Genomic DNA, 6853 nt, shown 5'->3' with positions numbered 1-6853 from the left:
AAATCCTGACATTTGTTTGTTTCTGAAGCTTTTAACCTCAGTGACCGTGGCATTAGAGCACATTCAGCTGGCAGCTAATTCTCTCTTGTCTACAATCTCGCCTTCTGAGGACTGATATTAAAGCCCCCACTCTGTGGCAGACGCAGGGAGCAGGCTGCTGTTTAGCATCTCCTTGCCACAGTCTGTGACAAGTAGATAATTGATTAGTGCAGAGGCAGCAGGACCACTTTGGGCTCAGCCTCGTGTGTTACGTACGGCGGGGGAAGGAGATGACACAGCGACAGTGATAAGTTCATCAGGTTTATTGAACTTGATTATGTGTTGGAATGTGTATACTACTAAGAGTTTATGGTGCAAGACGATGTGAAGATTTACTAATGTAAATGTTACCAGAGGGTGTTGTTCGTGCCTGTTGGATGAATAGCGAGAAGTCAGGGTCTGGAGAGAAATGTCGAGATTCGTGTCCGAGCGAGGGTTGAGGATCGAGGGAAGCAGTCCAAAGTCCGGAGGGAAGTCCAAGGGAACGAGGCACACAGCTTGATCACAGGATACGGAGGGAAAACTGCGGGGAACACATACAACATATAAGACACGGGCAGAGGGAAGGCACAGAGAGCAGGTACGAGGAGGGAAGCCATAGATGTCATGCTTACTACGGAGAGTGAATTCCATTCCGGCACTGGATATTCTGGTCCCCTGGTCTTTATACTGTCTGCCCTCACCATAACCACGTGCGCTGATTGTTGATATTTCCTGCAGCCGTGCAGGCGCGTGGCCGCGATGCAGGAAGAGCGTGCAGGGCGTGTCCCGGGAGTCTCCTAGCAGAGCTGCTGGCAGTGCTTGCTGCAGATGGCATGAGGGATTGCGCATGCGCCGTGACATCGTGCCCACTAATATTTTAGTAATGTGAGCTGCAAAAATAGTGTCCTTTTACCATTTAGTCGTAAATATTTCTTCACTAAATCACCAAATCAGCAGTTATTTCCCAAGAGGGAGTAACCACAACTCCCGTTGACAGTTTATTTAATTATCTTCCTGTGTAGTATGGATGGAGTGGTTTATAAATAAAATAAAGGCCTCCACACATGCACGGTGTGTCGTTCGGATCAAATCTTTTTTTTGTTTGTTTATTTATTTAGTTTGGAGCATGTGTGCAGATTAGGATGGTTTTATGTGTATATAAAATATTATAGCTTTTGCCCAAATCAACAACTATAACCGCCTCCTTTGCCAAGTCTGCATCCGGACTTGACGTCATGTGCAACAAAGGTATCAAACTATAACACTGCTTGATTTTACATGAATCAGAATCTTTAATAATGGCCAGACAAAGAATTGGTGGAATTCTCAATTGGTACAGCTTTGACAGCTCACGTCTACTGTGCAGTTACAGTCAAATAAACATACACATACAACACAAAACAGGAAGGCATTATAGTTTATAGTGTAATTAGTCCGAAGTTTTATTGAGTGTCCATACGCCGGAAAGGATAAAACTGATAGTGAATCTTGTAGACTTGCCCGGCAGTGATCAGTAGCGCGTGAACAGCAGGTGTAGTGGATGTGTGGGGTCGGAAGTGATCTTATGGGCTCTTTGAGGGATGATACAATGTGTCTATGGAAAGGAAGGGTTGACCTGTGATACAACTGGATTGATCCACGAGTGCTGTTGTTTTTTGCGTGAATGTGAATCCATATGACCAAACCAAACAGTTATTGAGAAGGTGAGTATGCTTTGGATGATTCAGGTGTAGAACTGTCGGAGGAGGTTGGGTCTGACTCTGAATTTCCTGAGCTGGCGAAGAAAAAATAGCCGTTGATTTGCTTTTTTGTACTGGGCGGATTTTAATGTGGGGTTACGGATGAAGTTGACAATATTTTCCTGCATTTTAGCTGTATTGAGTTGGAGTTTGTTGTCTTGGCACCAGTTTACTGTTTGAGCTTTTTGCTGAAGATAGTGTTGTTCGTTATTGTTTGTTATGAGTCCAATTATAGTGGTATCATCTGCATACCTGATAATGGGGACTGAGATGTGGGTGGAGGTGACCTTGAGGAGAGAAACATGTAAATCCAGTGGCATATGGTAGTTTTAAATGATAATTTCTAGCCGTGTATTTAAGAAAATGGCTGGGTTGATTGTACTGAATGCAGAACTGAAATCGATAAACAAAATGCCGGCGTAAGTGTTGGGGTGCTCCAGGTGCTGCAGTATCATATGATGCGCAAGGTTGACGGCATTTTCAACAGATCTATTGGCACTGTATGCAAACTGATAATTGTCCAATTTTTAAGTGGTCAGGTTGTTTGAGTATGTTAAAAATGATGTTTTCAAATGATTTCATTATCACAGATGTCAGTGCAATGGGTCTGTAGTCATTAAGGCACAATATATTTTTTAATCAGGAATGGGGATGATAATGGTGTCTTTAAATAATGTTAGTACCATACACTGAATTAGAGAGAGGTTGAAAATGTAAGTGAAAATAGTGGCAATTTGAGCAGCGCATAACATAACTTAGGAACATCAGCTATCATTCCGTCAGGACGGGCGGCATTATTTTGTCTGTTCTTATCAAAGGAGGCTCTCACCTCCTCACCCTGGATGGCAAAGGGTTGTGGTGGGAGGGGTTGAGGAGGGATCGTGGAGACAAATGACTGGTCAAATCTGGTGTAAAATTGATTGAGTGTATCTGCGAAATCATTGTCAATATCCATTGCCTTTTTGTAATTTCAAATACTTTCAACTTCCTCCATAGCTCTGGAGTCGCTGGAAGCCATTTGCTGCTTCAGTCTGTGTGTGTGTATGTGGATTGCACTTTCCTGATAGCTAATCATAGTTCTTATTTTGCGCTTTTATATTGGTCCTTATTGCCTCAGAGATAGGCGCAGTTTTTCTTTTTCTGTAAGAATTGAATGTCCTTTGTGAACCAGGCTTTGTTATTGCCGTGCGTTTTTATTTTTTTGGTGGGCACGCACATATCCACACAAAAGTTAACATATGATGTCACTGTGACAGTCAGCTTGTCCAGGCTGCCAGCAACTGCAACGAAGGTGTCCCGAACAGAACACTTTAGGCAGCCTTTCAGAGTCTCAATGGCATCGTTGACAAACATTTACCAGTTCTGCTTCTGTCTGTACTTCGGCATGAGAAGGAGCACCGCATGATCAGATGAACCCAGCGGAGCCCGCAGGAATGAACAGTAAGCGTCACCTATTGCCACATAGCAATGGTCATGTTATGATCCGCTGCCCGGATCATATGTTATTTAGTTTTTTTAGTCTTTTTGTGTTTTCTGTTTGTTTTTGGACTCTTCCGACCCCTAGTTTAGCTCTTCCTTATTTACTTTGTTACCATAGTTTCTGATTTGTTTCACCTGCTCTGGTTTTTGTCGCGCACCTGTGATCCCGGATTACTGCCCTTATTTAAACCTGCCTTTTTCCTCCGTTGGATCTTGATCCTTTGTTTGCGGTAAGCAACACTCACGTTGGTATTTCCTAAACCTTGTCTCTATGCTAAGTAGCTCCTTACCTTCCCGTGCGCTCGGCACAACATTTTTGGACTCTGTTTTCCCTGCTAAGTTTTAGCTTAGTTTCCCGTGCGTAGGCACGCGTTTTCTTTTGTCTGTTTTTGTACCAGTGTTACACTTTTTTATATTAAACCAAGCTCTTACCTGTTATTCCTGTCCCTTCTGGTTAATTTGCATCTTGGAGTGGACAAAACGCGCATCCAATATGTGCCACCATCGTGACAGGTCCAGCATGTTATCGCCCCTACTCGCGCTGGTGACCTGTTGGATTAGTTGGGGAGATCCACAGGCTAGTGTGGTTAATCTCGCCTAGAACGATGACATTCGCATCCAGGTTTTAATTTTCCACAGAAAATATATAGGCAGAGATTTCTGGCATGGCTGTATTGGCGTTTGCTGGTGGTGGGATGCACACGCCGATGAGATTAGCGGATGTAAATCTTGTGGGAGGCAGTAGGGTCTGCATTTAACACTGATACATTCCAGGTAGGGTAGAACAGAAACTCTGAAGAATTGTGGTGTTCGACGTCCCACTGGGCTGAGTTTTTCCTTGCCCTTATGTGGGCTCTGTACCGCAAATGTCGTTGTGGCTTTTGCAGCCCTTTGAGACACTTGTAATTTAGGACTATATAGATAAACATTGATTGATTGATTGATGGTGTTGTTGCACCATCGCTAGATGACCATAAGGCAGATGGCTCCACCTTAATATTTATTCGACAACTTCACTAACCTGTGGGTTGATGGAGAAAGAAGCCGGTTGGCTTCGTCAGGCACGGTATTGTCCAGCCAAGTCTCAGTAAGGCATATGGCGGAGCAGTCGGTGTAGTCTTTGTTGGTATTGGTGAGGAGGAAAAATTCATCAATGTTAATACTTAGCAATCTCACGTTTGTCAGGGCACTAATACACCCCCATTCCATCACAAATCACAATTGTTTAACTCTTTTCCTCTTTGGTCCACAGTTTCCAAAAACAGTTTCAATTGTGGACTCTCAGACCCCAGAACACTTTTCCACGTTGCATCAACCATCTTAGATGAGCTCGGGCCTAGCGAAACAGGCGGCATTTCTGGGTATTGTTGATAAATGGCTTTCTCTTTGCATACTAGAGTTTTAACTTGCACTTACAGATATAGCAACGAACCGTAGTTACTGACAGTGGTTTTCAGAAGTGTTCCTGAGCCCATGTGGTGATATCCTTTACACAATGATGTTGGGTTTTGATGCAATACCGTCTGAGGGCTCGAAGGTCACTGGCATTCAAAGTTAATTTTCGGCCTTATTGCTTACATGCAGTGATTTCTGAACCTTTTTATGATATTATAGACCGTAGACCTACTGAGTGACCTAGTGGTTAGAGTGTCCGCCCTGAGATCGGTAGGTCATGAGTTCAAACCTGTTAGAATAATTATGTATATATTATCACACTAACTTTAGAATGCTTAAAGTATGTTGCTTTAGTTATTAGCTATTGTGCTCAAGTTAGATTTTTTTCTAATCTATGCAAGGACAAAACTTCTTGTCTGAGGGCTGGCCTCAGCCACAGATGTTATCATGGTTTTGGCCCGCTGGAAGCCAAGGACTGCAGGACCTCGGCAGGGATGGGATGACAGCACGCAGACGAGACAGAGACTTCAAGGACCTCAACGAAGATAAGATGATAACACGCAGACGAAGCGGGGACAAGGCGAAATCACATTCCATCACGTACTGTGCGTCCTAGACCTGCTTTGCATAATATATGTGACCATTCCTTTTAGAGGCAGCCTCACTGATGTTGACTATGGAACTCTGAATAAAAAGAGGGACTCGGGAGCTGGACTTTAAAGCATAGGGCGTGACTGTGACTAAGTGTGCAGTGCCCGTGTTCTCCTCATGAGCCCTACTGAACTCTGTTTCTGCTTGGTTCCTTGCTTCTTGTCTGATTAATAGATGTAATCAGTGTTTGAACCTGAAAAAAACCCGGCCGAAAGACTATAAAATTGGGACCCATTACCTTCCTGCTGGGCACTCAGCATTAAAAGTTGGAATTGGGGGTTGAATCTCCAAAAATGATTCCTGGGCGTGGCCAACGCTGCTGCCCACTGCTCTCCTCACCTCCCAGGGGGTGAACAAGGGGATGGGTCAAATGCAGAGGACAAATTTCACCACACCTGGTGTGTGTGTGACAATAATTGGTACTTTAACTTTAACCCAAACTTTAGATGGTGAAATCCATTTATTCCTTGCAATAGCTCATTGAGTAATATTATTCTTAAACTATTCGACAATTTGCTCACACATTTGTTCACAAAGTAGTGACCCTCGTCCCATCCTTGTTTGTGATTGACAGGGCATTTCGTAGAAACTGTTTTTATACCCAATCATGGCACTCACCTGTTCCCAATTAGCCTGTTCACCTGTGGAATGTTCCAATTAAGTGCTTGATGAGCATTACTCAACTTTCTTAATCTTTTTTGCCACATGTGCCAGCTATTTTGAAACATGTTGCAGGCATCAAATTCCGAAATAAGCTAATATTTGCAAAAAATACCAAAGTTTACCAGTTCCAATGTTAAGTATCTTGTCTTTGCAGTCCATTCAATTGAATATAGGTTGAAAAGGCTTTGCAAATTATTGTATTCTGTTTTTATTTATGATTTACACAATGTGCCAACTTCACTGGTTTTGAGGTTTGTAAATCGGTTCTAATAAAATTACTGGATTCTGTACTCATCCCAACCAAAACCCTTCTTTGTACAAGAACATATTCCCTCAATTTGTAAATGACAAAACACACTGTTTTAAAACACACAACGCAAGGGCCAGATGTGGCCCACCACATAATTTTATGTAAAAGTCCGGAAATAATAATAACAATAAAATTAAGCACTTCTTGTTTTCTTGCCTAATGTGTTTATTTTACTTTTGAGAGAAAAATGCACTACATTTTATTATAAATATTATCTGATCATGCAACAGAACATACAGTACATACCTGTATATGTATTTATTGTGACTACCTGTCACGTCATTTGTTTCCTGTCCGGCACTCTTATTTTAGTTCCTCCTATTTTAGTTCCTTTTCCTGTCTGTTTCCCTGAGCCTTTTACCCCTCACCTGTTGCTGATTGGTAGTCTGGACACCTGTACGTGATTGCTAATCAGGCTGTTTTAAATGCCTGCCTCGCCCTCTCGCCAGGGCTTGAGGATTTATTTTGCATTTTGTGTGCATTACTGCACATCCTGTGTTATTATAGTTAAAATACTTGTCTTATTGGTCACAATTACTGCAACCATGTGAGTTTGTGACATATATTTGGGTCTCAAGAATAAGTACATCTGCTT

The 6853-nt window shown here is 42.5% G+C and overlaps 1 long non-coding RNA gene across 1 annotated transcript; it reads right to left on the bottom strand.

Moving 5' to 3' along the window:
- Window positions 1-316: 316 nt before the first annotated feature.
- On the bottom strand, window positions 317-6639 carry LOC133549722 (uncharacterized). Its single transcript, XR_009806149.1, has 3 exons — window positions 6505-6639; window positions 4261-4357; window positions 317-911 (listed from the first exon to the last, which is right to left on the bottom strand). It is a non-coding gene; the product is annotated as an uncharacterized LOC133549722 (long non-coding RNA).
- Window positions 6640-6853: the final 214 nt, after the last annotated feature.

The sequence above is a fragment of the Nerophis ophidion genome, linkage group LG03, assembly GCF_033978795.1.
Source record: "Nerophis ophidion isolate RoL-2023_Sa linkage group LG03, RoL_Noph_v1.0, whole genome shotgun sequence".
Lineage (NCBI taxonomy): Eukaryota > Metazoa > Chordata > Actinopteri > Syngnathiformes > Syngnathidae > Nerophis > Nerophis ophidion.
The sequence above is the reverse complement of the archived record's forward strand: the minus strand, read 5'-3'. Positions and strand labels throughout refer to the sequence as shown.